We start from the raw sequence: 23657 nt of genomic DNA, 5'->3' as shown, positions 1-23657 counted from the left end.
TTTCACTGAGCTATGCCCCAGCCCACAAGGGGAATATCTGACAGTGCTCACATGTGGTCTCCCATCCAAATGCAAACCAAGGCAGGATCTGCTTAGTATAGGGGGCAGTTTGTGCTTGCTACCACAAGACCAGCTTTCCTCCACAACTGCATAACCTCAGTTGACCTGATGTCACAGAGGATTTTGTGAGCCTCAGGGGCAAACTGCTGATTATTTAGGGGCAATGGGGAAAAGCTCTGATACTGGATTTGTGGGTCCATGGAGAATTTGGCCTACATTTCTAAATAGTGCCATTTGCTGGAAATACATAGACACTGGTTCTTGCTCATAAAGCAGGATTTATGCATAGTGGCGCCATGCAAATTATGTGATCTGTAAGCTTGTGGGCATGCCTGTGTCTTTTTGCATGATTTGTAGATCTAGTTTTCCAGCAGGTGCTTAATAACTATTATTATTGTTGTTGTTGTTGTTGTTGTTGTTGTTGTTGTTGTTGTCTAATTAAGCTGCAGCCCGCAGCCCTGCCACTTTGAGCAGCTGGTGATCAAGTGGGATAAGAACATAATAAACCAATGGTCCATTCACATAAAACTTCCCAGGTAGAAAATATCAATATGCAAATGCTACTAGATAACATGACAGATGCCGAGGGTTAAATATAATTGATATGAAATGAGGATATATGTTCCCAATATAAACTTACATTGTCTCAATAAAAAAAGAAGTGAGATACTTGTTACAACATTATCCTGTCTTTGTGGATCTTCTTGGTTTTTTAAAATTGAAGCCATCTTGTCTATCAGCTGCAGCAATCTTTATGCTGTCTGTTCCATTTCATAGTCTTTTCTGCATATGCCAGTCGTATGAGAGACAGGCTCTGTTCACGGGGGTTCCTAAACTGTTATTGGCTCAAATTTAGTGTCCTCCTACATTTAAAAGCTGGTGTCTTATTTCTCATGATCCATCTGTACAGCCTCATAGGATTTCATAAGACATCCTAAAAATAAACGACCTCTAATATCATTTCAGTGTATAAGCCATCAGAGTTTTGAATTCCATCCGCTGAAATGACATTTGGTGTTTCGATGGTGATGGTTCAGATTCTCCAGTTTCAACACATTGTACAGGAACACAGGAAGCAGCCTTATTCAGAGACAGACCATAGGTCCATCTAGCTCAGTATTATGTATACTGACTGGGAGCGCCTCTCCAAGGTTTCAGGCAGGAGTCTTTCCTATCCCTTCCTGGAGATGCCAGGGATTGGCCCGAGAAACGTCTGCAGGCAGCACAGAGCTCTACCACTGGGCTCTAGCCCCAGCCCAAAGGAGATATCTAGGTATAGGTTGCAAACACCATAAATCACATCTTTGCTCAATCCCACACTTGGTCCAGGGCTGGCATGACAGAGTTGCTGTGGTGTCCTTTTATGGTACAGTTCTTCTTTGGGTCATATATGTTTTTGCCACTGGGCAGAGGGTATAATGTAGCTAAGGACCTTTAGCATTAAATGTCTCTGGGCAGTTTCCTAAAGTGCAGCTTTGTAAGCCACACTGGCATCAAAACATTAGCCCTATTTAGACATTAAGCTGTACATGCATACAGGTCTCTACACATGTACATGTTTTTGTGTGAGTGACTATAAAGGTAAAGTGTGCTGTCAAGTCACTTTCAACTCCTGGTGCCCACAGAGCCCTGTGGTTTTCTTTGGTAGAGTACAGGACAGGAGGGGTTTACTATTGCCTCCTCCCGCATAGTTAGAAGCTCAGCAGAGGGGCAAAGGGAGAGTCCGTCTATCTCCCACCCAGTGCTGCCTGGAGTGAGAGACCAGGTGGGTGCTGGGGTTCCTTCTGCTGTTGCCTGCTTGCTTTTGCTTCCCTTGTGGGGCTGCAGCCTCAGGTCAACATCTGTGGGAAGTGTGGGCAGGACTGGGACCAGCCCCTGAGTGACTCAGCTGTTCCTCGGGTCACCTGCTCAGTTTTGGGCTTTATAGGAAGGCTCCTTGTGGTGGCGGGCCCACCACTGGCGGGGTCACCACCGAAGGGGCAACACCAAAGGGGGTCGCCCCTTTGGGGGAGCCACTTCGGGGGAGAATGAGGGTGAGGGCTAGAGGGCTTCTGTTTAATTAGTTTTAAGCTGTTTTAGACTTGGGTTGAAGTTGCTGTAATGTGTTTGGGTTCGTCTGAAGATGGGGGGACAGGGGGCGCCTTTGTTGACTATGGGGCAGCTATCCCAGTAGTGGTGGGGAATAGAAGAAGTAATGTTGGCAGGTCAGTGGGCCATTCCAGGGGAAAGGTAGTCAGAAATTTAATAGCTGTCTCCCCTTCTGGCTGTCCTGCCAGCTCTTTGACCTCGGGAAGCACTGCCAACAACCCACATAGCTTTTCCCTGCTCCTCTGTAATGCCAGGTCAGTCCAAAATAAATCTGAACTCATCCATGATTTGATCATGGATGAAGGGGCCAATCTGGTATGTATTACCGAGACTTGGTTGGGGGAGGCTAGTGGTCCAGTTTGGTCCCAGCTTCTCCCTCCAGGATATTCTGTTGAGGATCAAGTGAGGGGACGTGGGTGGGGAGGTGGTGTGGCTGTGGTCTATAAGGATAACATCTCCCTTACCAGGGTCCCTGTCAGGGTATCAGACCATATTGAATGTGTGTACTTGAGCTTGGGGACCAGGGATAGATTGGGACATCTGTTGGTGTACCAATCGCCCCGCTGCCCAGTGGAATCCCTTACTGAGCTCACGGACTTGGTTGTGGAACTTGCATTGGAGTCTCCCAGACTCTTGGTGCTGGGGGACTTCAATGTTCACGTCAGGACCAATCTGTCCAGGGTATCTCAGGAGTTCATAGCAGCCATTACAACTATGGGCCTATCCCAAGTGGTCTCTGGACCGACGCATATTGCAGGTCACATGCTTGATTTGGTATTTTACTCTGATCAGGGTGATGTTCCGTGGGTGGGGACTCCTGTGATTTCCCCATTGTCATGGACGGACCACCATCTGGTTAAGGTTGGGCTTACAACCACTTCCCACCTCTGCAGGGGTGAGGGGCCCATTAGAATGGTCCACCCAAAGAGGTTATTGGATCCACTAAGATTCCAAGAAGCCTTGGAGGGATTTAATGCTGGCTTTGCTGGTGATCCTGTTGACGCCCTGGTTGAGAATTGGAACAACTTGCTCACCAGGGCAGTAGACACGATTGCTCCCAAGCGTCCCCTCCAACCCGCTTCAAATTTGGCCCTTGGTATACGGAAGATCTATGGGGGCTGAAGCGGCAAGGTAGGCAACTGGAGCACAAGTGGAGGAAGACTCGACTCGAATCTGACAGATTGCGACACAGAGCACATCTAAAGAGCTATGCTCAGGCAATACGTGCGGCAAAGAGGCGGTTCTTTTCTGCCTGTATTGCCTCTGCAAGTTCACGTCCTGCGGAGTTGATCAGGTTGTGAGGGGATTAGTATCTGCCCCCACTCCCTTGAACCAGAATTTGGAGTCATCAGTTACCCGCTGTGATGTGTTTAGAGTTTTTCGCAGATAAAATCTCTCAGATTCGGGCTGACCTAGATGGAGACTCCACAATTAATTTGATGTCTGAGCTGGAGTTGCCCAACAACTCCTCTTATGTGATTCAACTGGATCGGTTTCAGTTTGTGACTCCTGAGGATGTGGACAAGCTGCTTGGAACAATGAGGTCTACCACTTGTTCTCTTGACCCTTGTCCAACATGGCTTGTTTGATCTAGAAGAGAGGTTGTTGTAAACAGCCTGGTAGAAATCATAAATGCTTCTCTGAGGGAGGGCAGGATGCCTCCTTGTCTTAAGGGCAAGGGCACTTCCCCCAAAAGAACAGGTTCACAGTCTGGGAGTACTTATGGATCCACACCTCTCCCTGGTTTCTTAGGTTGAGGCGGTGGCCAGGGGTGCTTTCAATCAGCTTTGGCTGATACGCCAGCTGCGTTTCTCAAGATCAATGACCTCAAAACTGTGGTACATCTGTTGGTGACCTCCAGACTTGACTTTTGTAATGCGCTTTACGTGGGGCTACCTTTTTACGTAGTCTGGAAACTTCATTTGGTTCAGAACGCGGCAGCCAGTTTGGTCTCTGGGTCATCTCGGAGAGACCATGTTACTCCTTTACTGATGGAGTTACACTGGCTGCCAATAGCTTTCCGGACAAAATACAAAGTGCTAGTTATAACTTACAAAGCCCTAAATGGCTTAGGCCCTGGGTATCTAAGAGAGCGTCTTCTTCATTATGAGCCCCACCGCCCACTGAGGTCATCTGGGGAGGTCTGTCTCCAGTTGCCGCCGACCCGTTTGGTGGCTACACAGAGACGGGCCTTCTCAGTCACTGCCCCGAGATTGTGGAATGTGCTCCCTGCTGAGATACGATCTTCCCCATCTCTGGCAATTTTAAAAAAAACACTTGAAAACCCATCTTTTCACCCAAGCTTTCTTAGCTTCCTAAATTTTGGAGGTTTTAATATTTGGTCTGTTTTAAAATTCAAAACCTGATTTTGGGGGTTTTCATCACTGTAATTGTTTAACTGTTGTTTTAAAATGTTTTTAAATTGTTAATTGTTATATTGTTTTTTAATTTGTTTTAGCTTTTTACTGTTTTAGTTGTTTGTTTTAATTGGAAACCGCCCTGAACCATTTTGGAAGGGCGGTATACAAATCAAATCAAATCAAATCAAATCAAATCAAATCAAATCAAATCAATCAATCAATCAATAATAGTATGAGAAGATGCCTTTTAGCATCTTCCTATATCGCTGCTGCCCGATATAGTACCAGCAGGGATTCAAACCGGCAACCTTCTGCTTGTTAGTCACGCATACATACGTTCATTTAAAAAGTAAACCAGGGCAGAGCTCCCCTCAAATGCAGGGTACAGATAAGTACACTGTACCACTGCACATGCACTGAATGTGTTTGAATAATTACATGCTTACAGATCTGCATTTGCACACACTGCACATATATTGTACATGCATTCCACATAACATGTCAATAGGGCTATTTTTGCACTAGAAACAAAAATATCAGCATGAATTTCCCCCCAGCTTTGGACTGTAGTCTTAAACACATTAGGGCTGTTCTCACCATGAACAATAGGGTAGGAGACGCCTCCGACCAGTGTTCTCTCTAATTTTTTTCATCTGTGTGTGGAATGAATTTTGTACTAGGTGGCAGTATCAAGGCAGTGTGTGCACACATGTATTCAGAATGGGGCCTTCCTGATTCAACCTGAGTGGGCTCTAAAATTAGCTGAGCAGACATCAAAAATGTGTGAGCGTGTGCACATGCACACGCCTTACATAGGAACATAGGAAGCTGCCATATACTGAGTCAGACCATTGGTCTATCTAGCTCAGTATTGTCTTCACAGACTGGCAGCAGCTTCTCCAATGTTGCAGGCAGGAATCTCTCTCAGCCCTATCATGGAGATGCTGCCAGGGAGGGAACTTCCAACACTAGTTCAGTTGTGATTCCCAATTGGCCATCATGAGCATTCTACAAGCAAGGTAGGAAGAGGGGAAAATGCTCACCTGTACGCTGGGTATGGCATGGGGAGTGCTCTCCTTCCGTCCTCACTCTGGAGATGGGTACATAGTTCTGGGCTATGCTGCCCGTACACAGCTTGCAGATGATCATTTTCCCCTCCTCCTACCTTGTGTTTAGAATTCTCATAATGGCCAGCCAAGAGCATGCACAGTAGCCAGAGGCGTCTCCCTACCCTACTGGTGATCATGAGAACAGCTCATGATTATAGACCGAGGCTGAAGGCGAGAGCAAGAAGTCTTTCTGATCCATGAGACTGGCCAGGGAGATTTTGTCGGGAGGCATCTTATTCAAGAACTGAAGCCTGAGATCATATGGGGGCAAGGCTTTCTCAGTGATGGCAGCTCACTTTCATACAACTTTTGCCAGCAGGTTAAGACCAACTTTTTATTCTCCCCGGCATTTTGCATTTGACATTTCTGAATACTTCACACTGTTATTTGGAAGTATTCGATTTTATCTGTGTCTTAAAATAGGTTTTCTGTGCTTTTAAACTTTCTACACTGCTTTGAATATTCTGTATAAAAAGCCGTCACGACATGCAATGAATCAGCCATGAAGAGCTGTAGGTTGTTTCATGGTAACACTAATTCTGTTTGTGGGAGTTAGTATTATTGCTACAACACCACACACAAAAGCTGGGGTGGCCCAGCTGAGATGAAATGCAAAATGCTGCCTTGGGCCAAGCCCAGAATGGAGGTTAGCCCCCTTTCAAAACTGACCCTTGCAAGCTTTGAAAGTGCATGGGAGACAGGGTGGAGGGAAGGTTGCCAGCAGCCTCCTCTTCTCTCCTTGGGCTTCTTGCATGTTTTGCAAAGAGTACGAGGAGAAGTGCTCCTTGCAGTGCTTGCAAGGGTCAGGTCAGTCCCAAACAATGGCTCCAATGGCACAGGTGTGTGTGTGTGTGGGGGGGGGTATCTTGCCAGCCTTTTGGTGCCCCAATAATCCGCCACCTCAAGCAACTGCCTCACCTTGCCTCCTGAAAGGACCGCCCCTGTATAAAAGCCTTTTCTTTTCGAAACTGGCTTAGTGCCTGACTGAATGGTCATGTGCTGAAAAGAAGGATGGAGCAGATGGTTTCAAAGAACCCATGCCCCCCAGTTCCTGAGGGCCTGCAAGCCCCATCCCTATTTTCTTCACTATCTCCCTCACTCTGAAGGGCCATTGGGGAGAGGGGCAAACATGGGCCCCCTCTCCCTTAGCTACACCCTGGCTACTAGTGAGAATAGTCTTAATGTGTGAATAACTGTACTTGTGTACAGATTTGTACCTGTGTACACTGTACACTCATTGTAACATATCATAGTAAGGTCGTTCACTTGGCCAGTCCTATCTGGGCTTACGCAGGTAGGGCTGGTTGTGTGGAGCTCCAGGATTGGTCCTGATCCTTGAAGTCTGCCTCAGGGTAGCCTGGGTTGTTAACCTGGGCTACAAGTGAGGAATAAGGGCGTGAGTGCACCCTTCTATCCCACTCCCCGGCCGTGTGAATGCTCGGCCTGCCTGCAGCCTGAATGTCCACAGAGCTGGACAGCAAGAGTGCCCGGAAACAGAGAAATCCCATCAGCCTTCCTCCTCTGGCTCCTGGCTTTGCCGCTCACCATGGCGTTGCTTGTGTGCCACATGAGCAGCAAAGCTTAAGAACATAAGAACAGCCCTGCTGGATCAGGCCCAAGGAGGCCCCTCTAGTCCAGCATCCTGTTTCGCACAGTGGCCCACCAGATGCTGCTGGGAAGCCTACAGGCAGGAATTGAGGGCATGCCTTAAGCTTTAAGTCAAACGGCAATCGCAGTCGTGTGTAGAGGCAGATAGGAGCCTGCCTCCCCACCAATCCTCTCCAGTGCAGTCATGTGAACGACCTTAATATCTGAATAGACTCTGCTGTTTGTGGAGACTGTGCTGCAAACTAAAGAGTTCTGTACATTCTTCTCCTGTTTAGCTGCTTCCAATGAAACAGTTTAAATCCTAACCCTATCTGGTAGAGGCAAAGGAGACCCTACCACCATTTCAGGGTTCAGATTTCTTGTTCCTTTAACCCTTGTAGCTTGGTCAGGAGTGCCTCCAGAATATCTAGTTTGGGGGCGCAAAGAACATTATTAGGGGAGCCAGGATTTGGCTATACATTAAAACACTTACAGAGGTAAAGTAATTAATGCAAAAGGTAATTAAGAGGTCTCCTGCCTACCTGGCTGCACTGGCTTCTGCTGCTTTTTCGGGGGTAGAGGAGTGAGTGGGTGAGGCTACTTTAAACAACAGAGGCCTTTTAAAAAAATTCATTCAAGCTATAGCAGGGGTTCTTAACCTTTGGCCCCCAGATGTTTTTTGGACTACAACTCCCATCATCCTCAGCCACAAAGGCCATATCTGGGGATGATGGGAGTTGTAGTCCAACAACATCTGGGGGCCCAAGGTGAAGAAACCCTGAGCTATAGGACCATAATATGCGATGACTCTGTTTCCTGACACTTTGCTGTAAAGTTCCAAGTCTGGTGGATGGAGGAGCAAGAGGGGGAGTGGGAAATATTTGGCGGGGGGGGAGGACCTGCTACTCCTTTCTACCCCTTGGAGTCCATCCTGAGCATGGCAGCTGCATAAAGCAAGAAAACGGATGTTTTCAAGCCAGCACACACTGTAGGGCTTCACCGATGCCTAAGCAGTAGCCACATCTGGGGCTGAAAGCAGCAGATGGTTTCTGATGGAGACATTATGCAACATGTTGTTGCCATCATGCCCTTTAGACAGTCTCATGGGAGTCTAACAAATCTAGTGTAAGAGAACCCTGAAGAAACGGCATCTCGGACGAAAATGAGCAGGCAGCCTTAAAGTAAATGGAGCCCTAATGTGACTCAGTGACTCAGTCGGAATCTGCATGGCACCTTAGAACCCGAACTGGCCAACGCCAAGAGACCACTACAGCACAGCATGACCCGCGGCATTGATCCTGTGGTTATTTGATTATTGCAAATGATATAATCCTTCTCAGGAGACTCAGCTGGATGACGCAGCGGTGTGGTCTGCTGTATCAAGATGCTGCACTGTGATTGGTTTAGGGAGTACACCCACCAGATGATTCAGCCAATTAAATAGCCTTCTAACCCACAAAAGCATAATTAAATGCATCTCTCTCTCATTATGCCATTTCCTATCAAGCAATTGGGATTTTTCTGCTGCACTCCCGGTGGTTGTGTGTGATTGCATTGTTCTTTGCAGATCAGCTGGGATGCGATTGGCTGATGTTCAAGGAAAGCAAATCCGGTTTCTGACATCATAACTCTGAGTCATTTCTACATTTCGGATCAGCACATTTAGCTGAGGTCGCCAATTTGCTGCTCAGACAGCTGCCAGGTGGCTCTAGTGGGGTTCTGTGGTGCTTCCCCCCTTCCCCTGACAAGCCAGGAGAGGGTGCAAGAAAGACAATGAAAGCCATAGGCAAGTGCAGTGCTTCCAGATCATTGCCACCTTTCATTTTCTCCCTCCCTCTGGAGGCAGGGGCAGTCCAAGACATTCTGCTGCCTCAAGTAAAGGACAATATATGGCACCCCTCCATCTCTGGGTGGGTGCTCAGCATTCTTAGGACATGCTACCTGTGGAACACAAGGACATAGGAAGGAAGCTGCCTTATACCGAGTCAGATCATTTGTCCATCTAGCTCAGCACTGTCTACTCTGTCTGGCAGTGTCTCCCCAGGAGTCCAGGCAGGAGTCTTTCTCAGCCCTGCCTGAGGTGCCAAGGACTGAACCTGGGACCTTCCGCATGAAGGCAAGCAGATGCGCTTCCACTGAGCTATGGCAAGATCTTACAATGTTCACACATGGGTCTCCCATCCAAATGCAATCCAGGGCAGTACCTGCTTAGCAAAAGGGACCATTCAGGCTTGCTACCACAAGACCAGCTCTCCTCCCTGCAATGGTATGTGAACACTCACAGACTCCACTATCAAGCCAAGCAGTGGCAGCAGCAGAGGCTTTCCTAGCTTGTGCTGGTGGGATGAGCAGGAGAAAGAAGAGGCATGCCCTGGCAGAGTGAGGAGGAGGAAATGAGCAGCGTACCCCAGTGGGGTGAGAACAGACAGTGGTAAGAAGTAACAGGGAAGCCTGAAGGGTGGCACTCATGGTGGTAGGGCCTGGTGTTTGCTGCCTCCTGAGCCCCATCTCACGGCCATCCCTGAAGCGATCACCTGACCCTGCCTCATGGAAGGTCTGCTCCCGTCTGGCCAGGAATCTTAGCCTGGGTCTCCACATAGAATATAATGTGATGGTTGAATGATGAGGTGGTAAAAAATACTGTGGCCAGGTTCACACAATCATTTAAATCTCGGTTTAATATGAGTTACTGATGTTAGTGTGATTGTGTGAACATACACCAAGTTGGTTAAGGGTCCAAGATGAATCTGAGATTCATGCCTTGGTGTGGGTTTACATTTCATTAAAACTTTGGTATGCAAAAATGATTAACAATCATGTTAATACTGGTAACCCATGTAAAGCCTAGAATTGAATGAGTGTGTGAACCAGGCCAGTATCAGTTCAGACTACAGATGAAGGATGATGATGACAATGATGATGATGATGATGATTTTACATTTATATCCCGCTCTTCCTCCATGGAGCCCAGAGTGGTGTACTACATACTTGAGTTTCTCTTTCACAACAACCCTGTGAAGTAGGTTAGGCTGAGAGAGAAGTGACTGGCCCAGAGTCACCCAGCTAGTCTCATGGCTGAATGGGGATTTGAACTCGGGTCTCCCCGGTCTTAGTCCAGCACTCTAACCACTACACCACTCTAAATGACCCCCTATGTTAAAAAAAACACAACAAACACCATGCAAACTGAAAACCAGCAGATCAAGGAGAAAGTTTCTAGCTCAGTCCTTTGCCTGTTCTTCTGCAAGGGACGTGGGTGGGTGCGGCTGAGGATGATGGGAGTTATAGTTCAATAACAGCTGTCGAGCCGAAGTTGCCTCTCCCTGGATCTTGGACCTTGGGTCCCTTAGGCGAACCTTGGGATGGAGCCATCAGGGCAATTCATGTCCTCCTTATATTAATAAAAACACAAAAACCCATTCAGACTCTGGAACTCTGCCCATGGCTGTTGCGGAGGATTCAGAAAGCGGTCAGCACACATTGACTTCTTTTTGTAAGCAGGGAAGTGCTGTATGGGTATGAGAATCCCCAGGACACACTGGCTGACATCCTGACTAACAATGCACTTGTGCAATGAACAAAATTGTGCTGCTAGAGCAAGTCGGTTGCATAGCTGCACAATGGCACAAGGATGCTTGAAGGTGCACTCTTGCATCCTTGCACAAAGGTTCCCTTCAAACCATATGATGAAGGGGTATCACAGCAGGAGTGGTGCCACCTTGCCGTGCAAGCTAGTCCCAGACTGGTCTGGAATGCAGTGTGCTAGTCCCACACTGGTCTGGAATGTTAGTGCAATATCCTTGCACTAGCACATGTTTGTGCACAGCAGTGGTATAGCTCAGTGGTAGAGCATTTGACTGCAGATCAAGAGGTCCCTGGTTCAAATCTAGGTACCCACTTCACACAGAAGTTTCTTTGTGCTCACTTTGGCAAAATGTAGGAGAGGAGAGCTGGTCTTGTGGCAGCAAGCATGACTTGTCCCCTTAGATGAACAGGGTTTGCCCTGGTTGCATATGAATGGGAGACTAGAAGTGTGAGCACTGTAAGATCTTCCCCTCAGGCGATGGAGTGCTCTGAGAAGAGCAGAAGGTTCCAAGTTCCCTCCTGGCTTCTCCAAGATAGGGCTGAGAAAGATTCCTGCCTGCAACCTTGGAGAAGCCACTGCCAGTCTGTGAAGACAATACTGAGCTAGATGGACCAATGCTCTGACTCAGTATATGGCAGCTGCCTATGTTTCTATGTTATTCCTAAATGCAGTGTTAATCTGGATGTTGGCTGTTATGTCTTCTTTTTCCATGGAGCTGTTTGTACATCAGTAATTGAACTTGAAGCAGCAAAGTACTAGACAAAACTCTTAATGAGGGATCTAGTTGTGTTGACCCAGAACATGCTTACCTGGAAGGAAAGATGTCTTTCCAATGAAGTGTGCACAGGGTTGCGGCCTTAGGGAATAGCCTTGTTCACACAATTGTTCAAATCTAGGTTTAATGTGGGTTACCAAGATTACTGTGATTGTGGGAACCCATGCCACGGTGGGAATCTCAGGTTCATCTTGGGTCATCAGCCATAATCACACTAATGTTGGTAATCTACGTTAAACCTAGATTTGAATGCTTTCGTGAACCAGGCCAGTATCTGCTTTTAAACTGCAATGTGACTGATCAGGTTGTACAAACTAGACCAAAGGTTGTCAAACAAGTACAGAGTTAAATCTCAACTTGGTTGGTATGTTGAACTGGATGGGAAGGAATGCCCTGCAGAGAAATGTTTGTTGTTCCATCCTGTTCTGCTGGGAAGTTATTGATATGCACTAGAAACCATTTCCAAAGCAAGGGGCTCAAATCATTATTCAAAAGTTACAACTATTTTGGCACTGCCACTCGTTACCATTCTTCATGTAATTTGTTCTCTGTAATTATGAATAGGGATGGGAGACTAGTTCAGCACCAAGGGCCATATTGGAAATTTGTGAGCTGGAGAGCTAATCTGCATCTTTTATTTGGGTTCATTAACATGTTTGAGAATTGTGAGAAATCTGTTTCACTCTGCTGAATGACAGCTGTTCACAGTCTGCATCCTCAAAATGTGACCTCCCTGCTCTGTACCATAATGATACTGGCCCACATACTGTGCAGTGTCCTGCGGGTGGTTTCTGCACTGACCGTGTTGCTGCAATCATTTAAAAATTGCGTTAAATGCAGTTGCATGGCTGTATGGCCATGATTTCCAGTGGCTGTGCTGTCGTGTAACTCTGTTTACCCAGTTTTTTGGCATTTGCACAAGAGTGCTCTTGTGCAGCTGTCAATTGTGTTTAAAATGCCCACATCAGTGCAGGCTGTGTGGAAACTGCCCACAGGACACTGCTCAGTAGGTGGGCCACTGACTTGAAGTGCTTGAGTTTATTAAAGAGCAGAACACTTTTCATTGCCTTCCCAAATCATTTGGAAACCCCACTGTCACACTCCCAAGGATTTCTCTGCATTCACGAGGGCTAGAATGTTATTTGAAAAAGAGCATTTAAAGCCACGTATGTCAATATGTGAACAAGAGTTTCCAGTCCTAGTTCCACTGAAATTAGTTGTGCAAGACTCTTGAAAGAGTTTAGTGTGTGGAAGAAGTGCTAGGTTAAGACAGAGCCAAAAGAACTCATCTGTTACCAAATCCTCTCCTTCTCGGGAAGGAAAGCTGGTTTTGTGGCAGTGAGCATGAATTGTCCCCTTTGCTAAGCAGCCTCCACCTTGCTTTGCATTTGGATGGGAGACTATATGCGAGCACTGTAAGATATTCCCCTTTGAGCAGTGGCTCCCAAACTGGGAGACTCCAGATGTTCCTGAACTACAGCTCCCATCATCCACAGCCGCAATAAATTGTAGCTGGGGCTGATGGGGATTTTAGTTCAGCAACATCTGGAGGCTCCCAGTTTGGGAGCCACAGCCTCAGAGGATGGGGGCCAGTGCCTACACGAGGGGTTGTGGGCCCTTGGCTCTTCTGCTCCAACATCGCACAAACCAGGAGGGGGCAGAGGGAAGAATCTTCTCCACGCAGCAGGCAGGGGTGCAGCCGGGTGGCCAGGGCTGGGTGGCAGCAGGAGCAAGTGAGTGCCTCCTCCCATGTGCAGCCCCCCAGGAATGGCAGCCAGCAGGAGCCGGTGGCACTGAGGATGGAGGCACCTCCCGCCCAGGTCAGCAGTACCCACAGGAAATTTGGTGGAACTTTGATGAGGGTGGGAGGGTGCTACTTTCCGTGCTTGATTTTGCTCTCTCTTTGGTGCAGGGGGCGGGAGGAACATGATCAGCACCCCTAAACCTCTGTGCCCTTGGCCGGTGCCACTTTAGCCACTGCCCTAAGCCGGCCCTAATGGGGGCATTACTCAGTGGAAGAGCACCTGCTTGCACACAGAAGGTCCCAGGTTCCATCCCTGGCATCTCCACGCAGGACTGGGAAAGACTCCTGCCTGAAGCCTTGGAGAACCGCTGCCAGTCAGTGTAGGCATTGCTAAGCTTGATGGGCCAAAGGTCTGGCTGGGTGTAAGGCAGCTTCCTACATTCCTCATTCATAGACTTGCATATTTGTCATGTTTTAACTTCAGCTGCAGTGGGAGGTACAGGAACGTGGCAGAGTTGCTATTTAAACAGGAATTGTGAGGCATATGACAGTCTACTGTCAACAGCACTCCTAAGATTCCTTCTACATGACAAACAAATTGTTTATTAAACCAATTCAGCTGCCATGGCTTACTCCAACTAAGGGGCTCTGGGAATTGCTGAGGTTGTGAAGAAAGGAACAGCTAGACATCAGTAGGGTGTTTTGTTTAAAAGATCTATTTACATGGACCTCTAATGTATGTATGCTTTCCCCTCATTGCTTCATTTCTGCTGCCTCTGTTCTCCTATTTCTTTCACCTTGCTTGCCCGTGTTTTATTTGGATGCCGAAAACTCCTGCTTTCCCACAGCCTAGTGTTAGATTTCCTTGCTTCTGTCATTTGTCTTTCCTCTTCAGTTTAAATCATTCATAATCTTAGCTATGAACTTTTGCTGACCTTTATTTATTGAGAACCTCATCTTCATGTGACAGGGGAAAATGTTTCCTTCAGTGGAAGATGTTTGGGGAACAGGCAGTCAGGCAAATGTCCCCCATTCTCTGACAGACAGTGGAAAGGAGGCGGCTTACATCTTCTAACAGCCAGTAGCTGCATACAGCAGCTTTTCACAGTAGGTGGAAATAGCTCCACCTTTGGAAATGTTTAGAACAGGAGTGTCCAACACTCCAACAGGAGTGTCCAACCTCCAGCTGTTGTTGGACTGCAACTCCCATCATCCCCAGGGGATGATGGGCACTGTATTCCAATAACAGCTGGAGAGTCTTAGGTTGGACACCCTGGCCTAGAGGCATGTCCCTTAAGAAGATATCCTGTAGGCCAGGGCTGCACAATTTTGGCCTCCGGCTGTTTTTGGACAACAAATCCCATCTTCAATAGTCAATAGTGGTCAATAGTCAGGGATGATGGGAATTGTAATCTGACATCTACGGGGGTGGGGGGGCAAAGTTGTGCAGTCCTGCCATAGGCCGTATATCAGGATGACTGAAATAGTAGCCTTCTTGAGACATTAGGTTGCTCATGTGTACAGGTGTCTGTACACAAGTCGACGTGTCTGAATGACTGTGCATTTTAAAAGTGAAACCTCATACAGACCCCCTCAAATGCAGGGGAAGTGCACTACTATAGACAGAAACTACAAACTATCTACCTACTATACTACAGATAGGAAGCGCACAACTCTATGTACATTCAGCATAATGTGTGAATAATTGTATGTGTGCACACTGTATACACAGTGTACATGCATTTAACATAACATGTGACTAGAGTGAGTGTTTATTTCCCTCTCTCCTATTACCCCCTTTCACATTTTTCTCTACTGCCCATGGCAAATACCAGCGGCCCAGGCCTGCTATTCATACTTCCTTTGTATATTTTGCACGAGCATTATCCTAAGGGAGTATGGCAGCCAATGCTTGGGTGCCAGCAGCCACCACCCCTGAGTGAATGTCACCAATATGGTAGTGTTGTATTCCATCTCGCTATCTTTTGTGCTTTGTTGTTTGGATGTTTGTCCTATGGGGATGTGTGTGTGTGTGTGTGTGTGTGTGTGTGTGGAGTCAGAAAGGAAAAGGGAGGGGAAGGAGAAGGAGAAAATGGAGTTGTTGCTGAATAAACATTTAGTTAAATCTATATAAATTTTCTTTGTGTATATGAAGGAAGCAGCTATAAAACATTTGGTGGTGAGATTTTGAACTTGCAAAGCTTGTGAATGTCCCTGCCACCTCATTTCCTTGCATTATTGGGCCTACATTCCTGAACTGTTTTCTACTATTGCTGCTGCTGTTTGTTTCTCCAGCTTCCCGACCTGCAAAAACCCCAAAGGTACTTTATCTTTATCAATCCTAGACTGTTGTTCCCCGGATGCCCACTGCAGCATGGCTCAGATCCTACCACCATTTTCTCCCTTCCCACCCCAGGAGAACCTGCTCTTCTCTAGAAACAATGGAGGTCCTATTTCTACAATTACCTCCTCACCATACAGAGCCCTGATTTTACTCCAGCAAAACAGAAGGCTATATTGTTTCACTGCCTGGGCCCTGAAGGCCAGAGAATCATTTGCCCTTTCCTGTCACCTTGGAAGGGGATGCCAATTCTTAACTGCTCTTCAAGCCTTGGATGATAATTTCAACCCTACTTTGAATGTGATTGCTGAACGTTACAAGTCCTATTCTAGATCCCAACTGCCTGGTGAATCTATTGATCAGTATATCACAGCATTGTATGCCTTAAGTGTAACCTGTGAGTTTGCTAACTACTGATGAAATGATCATGGATCAGTTTGTTATGAAAACAATCTTATGAAAACTGCTCCAATCTGTGTGAAAAACTGCTATTGGAGTGGAAACTTATCTTGGGGGGAAATTACAGAGATAGCTAGGAGGTGGAAAGTGCTCTTCATTGTGCCAAAGCGCTATCTTTAGTACCCCAAACCCAACCTCCTGAAAATCCAGGCTTTTAAATCTAAATCTTTCCAAACCCAATCTTCTCATATGGCAGCAGAAGAAAAGAGGAGCTACCAATGCTACTGATGTGGAGACTCTGCCCACAAAGCCCATTTTGCTCACTGTCCTGCACACAAGGTCACCTGCAACAGGTGCAGAAAAGGGGACACTTTGTTAAGGTTTGCAAGTCTGCTGTCCACACCATAGGCAGATGAACCGCTTCCTGGAAACGTTCTAAATGTGACAGAATCAGAGCCTGCTTCTCCACACTGCCAAGTTAAACTGAATGGCCATGAAGCATGGATGCTGGTTCATTCTGGTTCTCTTTACACTATCATTTCCCGTCTACTTTACAAGGAACTCCTTCCTCCATCTGATCTGCATCTGCAGCCTTCAGACATCCACACATGTGGATATGGAGGTTCTCCTGCTGCCATAAATGGATACTTCACTGCTATCCTGGAATACTAAGGACATACTGCAGAAAGGAATGTGTGTGTGTGTCACAAAAAGGAGTCTCAATATCGGGCTGGAAACATCAGAAAGATCTACGGATGGTGTTAGACCCAGATAGCATGGAACCCATATTATGCAGATGATGGAGCATCCATATGCTGATAGGATTGCTGATTTCTCAGATGTTTTTGCTGATACTCCTGGCTCTGCCATACATTTCAAACAAAAAATTCAGATGAAAGCAAAGCAATACCAGTACAACACAAAGTGAGAAATGTACCCATAGCATGCTCCTGTGCTTATCATAGTCCTGTGAACAGGTTCCAGCAGGGCACTGACTCCGAGCAAACCTTGCCTCTTATGTTTAAGTAAGAACTTAATTTGCCCTTCTCCTACTCCTTCCCTTCAGCCAAACTTGGAGGTCACTGATAAATGTTGCCATTCACCTATGGCCTGGCTTTTGGGACTGGCCATTTCCCCCTCTTGTTGTTCTTGAATTTGTTTGTGGCTTTTGAGTGGCAGGCTCTAGCTTCTTTGGCCAGAAAGCTCCAATAATGAGGACTCATCACCTTCCAGAGCCTCTATCCTGGCTCTCCGGGAGCTGATGATGCATCCTGGTGCCTGGGAGAGGCTTACTGGAGTGACAGTTGTCAGGCTGTTGGAGTGAGAGGAGAGGTAGACTATGCCGTTTAGGGTTGGGATAATCATGGCTGACATTCAATAAGAGTAATGAAAGAAGGGAAGCTGGATGTATCTGAGCACTCAGCGCTCCTGTCCATTTCTCCCTCCCTCCCTGAGTGTTAGCTCTCAGCAGAAGCAGCTAGCAACTGGGAAAAAATGTGAACAAAATTAAAAAAGAGTTTTCAAACCGGCAGTTTTAATGCGCAACCCTTCTGAGAACAAGTACATCTGGGGCACGATGAGTAATCTGTGTATTCTCTGCCCTGAAATTTAGATTCTGAATATGGCTACTGTAACTGTCCTGTGGCTGCCTCCATAGAACGAGGGGTAGGTTAGGAGAGAGACTATTGCTCAGTAGTAGAATGCTTTGCATACACTGCACGGAGCTAGATTGGTCCATCTAGCTCAGTGTCTACACTGACAGACAGTGGCTTCTCCATGATTTCAGGCAGGAGTCTCTCCCAGCCCTACCCAGAGATACTAAGGAGGGAACTCTGCATGCAAGCATGCAGGCACTCTTCCCAGAGTGGCCCCATCCCCTAAGGCAGGGGTGGGGAACCTTGGCCCTCCAGCTGGGCTGGAGGATTGTGGCTGGGGATGGTGGGAGTTGTAGTTCAAAAACAGCTGGAGGGCCAAGGTTCCCCACCCCTGCCCTAAGGGATGTTACAGTGCTAACATGTAGTCTCCTGTTCAAATGTAAGCCAGGGTGGACTCTGCTTAGCAAAGGGAGAGCTGCTGCCAGTCAGTGTAGACAATATTGAGCTAGATTGACGAATGGCCTGACTCAGGCTAAGGGAGCTTCAAGTATCTTTGACAATTTGTTCATAGACTGGAGAAGCAATCGCTTTTCAGTTTAAAGTTTGTGTTGTGTTGCAGTTTGCTTCTTCAGCCATTCAAACAGCTGCAGTGGAAATTTCAAATGCCTGTCCTCCCCCACCCCCGCCCCATCTGCTTTTAATATGGTTTTTAATATGGAAGTCTGACAGGTATCTTCCGTTATGGTGGCTGGCTGTGAAGAAAATGTTGTGGTTCAGGGAGGAGAGCTGGTCTTGTAGTAGCAAGCAGGACTTGTCCCCTTTGCTAAGCAGGGTCCACCCTGGTTGCATGTGAATCGGAGACTACATACGTGAGCACTGCAAGACATTCTCTTCAGGGGCTGGAGCCACTCTGGGAAGAGCAGAAGGTTCCAAGTTCCCTCCCTGGAATCTCCAGATAGGGCTGAGAGAAACTCCTGCCTGCAACTTTGGAGAAGCCGCTGCCAGTCTGTGTAGATGATACCGAGCTAGATGGACCTATGGTCTGACTCGGTAGAAGGCAGCTTCCTATATTCCTATGTTCCAGGCAAACTGGAACAATGGCTCTCAAAATGACAAAGTTTGCAAACCTCTGCTATAATTCAGTGTTTTTAAAATTTCCAGTTTCAGAGAATCTTTTCTACCTTGCCTTGGAAAGGCAATGAGATGCATAGGTTGAAAAGAGACATCAGTATCTCACAAACATCCTAGATAAGTCCTGCTTGTTCATTAGGGTAAAACCCAAACATATAGCAATAAAGATAAAGTAAAGTGTGCCGTCGAGTCGGTGTCAAGTCCTGGCAACCACAGAGCCCTGTGGATGTCTTTGGTAGAATACAGGAGGGGTTTACCATTGCCTCCTCTCACGCAGTATGAGATGATGCCTTTCAGCATCTTCCTATATCGCTGCTGCCCAATATAGGTGTTTCCCATAGTCTGGGAAACATACCAGCAGAGATTCAAACCGGCAACCTCTGGCTTGGTAGTCAAGCCATTTCCCCGCTGCACCATTAGGTGGCAATACATAGGATCAACTAAAATGTTGCAGTGTGCAAGTTTTTGAGTTCTCCAGAACTCTTCTTTACGCTCAACATTCACAATGGCCTCGGGCGGGGGAGAGAAAAGGCTGAGCATGATGTTGAAGCCTGCAGCTTATATGAGGCTTAAATGGACCTCAGGTCATGTTAGGCAGGCTTAATTAGTCTGGCTAATGTTACAATACATTTGGTAATCTTTAAGGTGCTACAGGAATCTTTGTTGTTTTTTAATCAGAAGAACTGATTAACATGGCTACCACTCTGAAAGTGAATTGGATTAGATTGCAGTCCTCTCTGGGCATATACAGTGAACACAGAGGGTGGCAACAGAAGTTGAACCATGCTAGCCATGCCCTGAGCATGCTAATGTACCATTAGGCTCAACAACCAGCCTAAAGAAGCATTCTGGGGAGCTCAAAAGCATATTCATTGCTTTGTGACTTCCAGTTGGTTCTAATGATGGCATTACCCCTCTGTTGCCCCAGTAGGAGGGTTGTCAGCATCCCTGCTTCCACTGCCTTCACTTAATAAAAATGGACCTAATCCAAGAGGATCAAATGATGTGTACAATAATATCTATATCTAGGGGTGGCAGGACAGCATGCACTCATGAAAAAGAAAACAGGATGCTTCAAAAATAGGTGGAAGAGAAGGGATGCCAGAATATATACCATCAGAGGTGTGTGCAGAGGACATGGAAGAATGGGTGAACCAAAGCTCAGAAGGAAGGAATGAAAGAAGGAAGGGACAATGAGACCAAGGCAGATGGGAGATGTGGGGGCAGAGAGCCAAAGTCAAGCAGCACATCTGCCATTTTTGAGCGCTCCCAGAAACAAATTGCCAATCTCATAATAAGGGATTATGGCCTGGGAGACATCTGTGAGCAGCTGGTGTGGAATTGCTCCATCAAAGATCAAACAGCTGCTAAGCAATAGAAGTTTATCAATGAAATAAGTAGAGGCCATATAATCCCACTTGGTTCCATGGACTAGTGACAAGGGCTTATGGTCTTTGATGACATGTAATAACCTCTACAGGAGCGAAATGTAACATGAGCCATCATTACTAGCCAGGATCTATTGCCCCAAATAGTTTGCACAGAGGCACACATTTTATCTTAAATGCCTAATATGATATTATGAATCTAAAACAAAATGTGTACTTCTGTGCAGACTATTTGGGGCTATATATTCTGGCTAGTTATGATAGTTTATGTTACACTTTTCTTCTCTGAGGTTATGGCATGTCATCAAAGAACAGGCTTTCCAATCTATCACGTTTTATGGGTCACAAACTTCACCCCTCTCTGTTCTTGCATCCTGGAAGTAGCAACAGCGACTGGTACTGTAGACACACTGTCCACTGGAAAGCACGGAGAGATCACTGAAGGACTGCAAAGATCAGCTAGCTAAGAGGGGCAGAGGTAGCCACAGAAGGAGGAGAAGAGACTGTCATCTCACTCTGATGTAGCTAATAGCTGTTATCTCTTATTTTAACCCCCACTTACCTCTCAATAGCTTAATATCTGACCAATACGATGGTCCCTCTTGTTATCTCAGCCCATGTCCAGAGGCAAGATGTAGAGAAGTCCTGATAGCACTATTCACACATCATGTTCAATGCATGTACAATCTGCGTAAAGTGTACACCGACCTATACAAGATTTGTATGCATGAACAGTTATTCAGACATTATGTTCAATGCATGTAGAGCAGGCCTGCTCAACCTAGGCCCCCCAGATGTTTTTGGACTACAACTCCCATAATCCCCAGCCACAGTGGCCAATAGCCAGGGATTATGGGAGTTGTAGGCCAACATCTGCAGGAGGGCCGAAGTTGAGCAGGCCTGATGTAGAGCAATATATTTCCTATCTGTACTACTCCGCATTTGAGGGGGCCTGTACCCAGGTTCACTGTTAAGATGGACACATGTACAGGCATTCACACAACAAACTGTATGTACATACAATGCAATGAGGACGTTCTCATGACTGGCTGGGCGGGGTGCTGGGCGGGGTGCTGGGGGCGGGGAGGGGAGGCTTGGTAAACTTACCTTCCCACCAGATGACCAAATTCTCCTGTTGGAAGCGCAGAACAAACTTCCAGTTGAGCAGCGCTGCCTGCCTGCATTTCAGGGGTCAGACACTTCATTCTGGCCCCCCAGAAATCCCACGCTGCACCACGCAAGTGCTGGGTGCATTGTGGCGACCCCCCTGGCGATAGTCAGTGGGGATCCCCCAGCTGGGAGCAGCCGACGCTTGCACAAAAGCAGTTTGTCCGAGTTAAGGGTGTCCTTGCACCTTTCACCTTGGCCTTTAACCTTGGCTAACATGCAAGCTCCGTAGGTGGGTTTGCCGCCATGGTGCCACCAGGAGCCATACAGCTCCTGGAGGTTCTCATGGGCAGCCAAGCCCAGGCTGAGCTGTCTTAGCCCCGTGAGAACAGCCTCAATGTCTGAATAGGACTCCTTTGTCACAACTAAATCAAGCCTGAATCTTGTCATGAAAAACATCGGGATGAAAAAAGGAGAGGAGACTGAGCTTGAAGATGCTAAAATTATCGCTACATTATTTCCTAAATACTGTGAAAGACTAAATCTTTCTAAATAATATGGATATACAAGGAACGAATTTGCTTAGCATCAGAAAAACACACCTCGCAATGATAGAGTCCCAGGTGAACCCTCGGGATTACCAGTTGTAAATTCTCAGGTAGCAGAGTTGGGAAGGACCTATGCCTGGAAGCGGCTGCCTGTCAGGGCAGGCAATCCACAGAGTATTGGTCTGACGCCGTATAATCCAGTTTCTTATATAAGTGCCCAGTTCTTTTGCTTAAACTGCTTCGATACCAAATATAAAGTCCTCTCTCTCTCTCTCTCTCCCCCCCCACCCCCACCTCCTGCCGTGGAGTGACTCATGAGTTACACCAGTGTGTGAGAGAAAAACCAGGCAGTCATGCATGTATTTCAGAACAACAAAACACACCTTTAGCAAAGTGAAGACATTGGCCAACTTCTTGACTAATGAAACACCGGTGCATCAGTGTTGCTTTCCAGACTAATGTTGTGCCAGGGCATGTGGGGCAAAAAAAGAGAGAGAGGTCTTCATTTGCTTCTGCAGCTGCTTGTGCCACCTGGAAATATGTCCTTAAGGGATATATTGTCAGGTGGTACAGGCAGATGCAGAAGGAATGGGAGATCATTTTTCACTCTTGCACGCACGGGCACAGCTTTAGTCTGGAACACAACTGTACCAGTGCTTCGTTAGTCAGGAAGTCAGCCGTTGATTGCATATTCAACAGACACTTTCAGGAATGCAAAGGTAGTGAGACTGGAAATATCGGCCAGAATACTGGGTTTGGTACCTGAATCCACCCATCTCAGCTCAACCACACATTTAATGGGAGGCCTTGGGTGTCAGTCCTCTCATCTATAAAACTGGAACAATTATCTACCTGATAGGATGGTTTTGAGGAGGACAGAGGTTATAAAGCACTCTGATAATGAAAAGTGCCATACAACTGAATAAAAACAACAACCCTCCAGCTCGGTTATTGTGGCATCATAAAGTGCTGGTATTCCATATGTGTTGACTGTGGACAACAGTGGTGAAGATAATGATGACTGCATCTTACATGTCCATGGTACTTTCATAGGGTAATCGGATAATAGGAAGCTGCCTTATACCGAGTCAGACCATTGGTCCATCTAGTTCAGTATTGTCTACATAGACTGGCAGCAGCTTCTCCAAGATTGCAGGCAGGAGTTTCAGCCCTATCTTTGAGATGCCACGGAGGAAACCTGGAGCCTTCTGCATGCAAGCATGCAGATGCCCTTCCACAGAGCTCTGGTCCCATCCCCTCGGGAGAATAACTTACATCTCTCACAAAGTAGGCCTATTCCCATGATCACTAGAAAGTGGGATAGCCCACCTAATTCCCCCTCCCCTTAAACAAGCTTAATGGAGCAAGTGCTTTTTTTTTTTAAATCGTGTGCAGCTGTGGCGTGCAGCGACACATGAGTAAACCCCTGACCAGGAGGCAACAACAAGCCTCCCAGCCTTGGGGGTTCCCCAGAATGCCCTATGCACTCGTGTGGGGCATCCTGGGACTTCTGGGGACCAGGCAGTCCCCGATCCCCACAGCCCCCACCGGCTCTGTGACGGAGCCAGTAGTCATGTGGGTGGCCGATCTGGCCACCCAGGGCTTCACGACTGATCATCTGCGGGGAGAGTGGGCTAAGCCCTCCCAGGCTATGAGGTCGGAGGTAGAATTGCCTGTGTGTAGAGCCTCATAGAGCCCCACACTGACTCATAGAGCCTCATAGAGCCCCACACTGCCTGTGTGTAGAGCCTCATAGTCTCCCATTCAAATGTAAACAAGAGTGGACTCTGCTTAGCAAAGGATCCATGCTTGCTACAATCTGGCTGTTGACACAAAGGA

At 47.0% G+C, this 23657-nt stretch overlaps 1 protein-coding gene and 1 non-coding gene across 4 annotated transcripts in view; one reads left to right on the top strand and one right to left on the bottom strand.

Moving 5' to 3' along the window:
- CACNG2 (calcium voltage-gated channel auxiliary subunit gamma 2) overlaps positions 1–23657 on the bottom strand; it is a 175340-nt gene that overhangs the window by 130972 nt on the left and 20711 nt on the right. The gene's annotated exons all lie outside the window — the stretch shown is intronic.
- TRNAC-GCA (transfer RNA cysteine (anticodon GCA)) lies at positions 11032–11104 on the top strand. Its single transcript has one exon. It is a non-coding gene; the product is annotated as a tRNA-Cys (tRNA).

This window comes from Hemicordylus capensis, chromosome 5, assembly GCF_027244095.1.
Source record: "Hemicordylus capensis ecotype Gifberg chromosome 5, rHemCap1.1.pri, whole genome shotgun sequence".
NCBI lineage: Eukaryota > Metazoa > Chordata > Lepidosauria > Squamata > Cordylidae > Hemicordylus > Hemicordylus capensis.
Note: the sequence above shows the minus strand (reverse complement) of the source record. Positions and strands in the feature narration are given on the sequence as shown.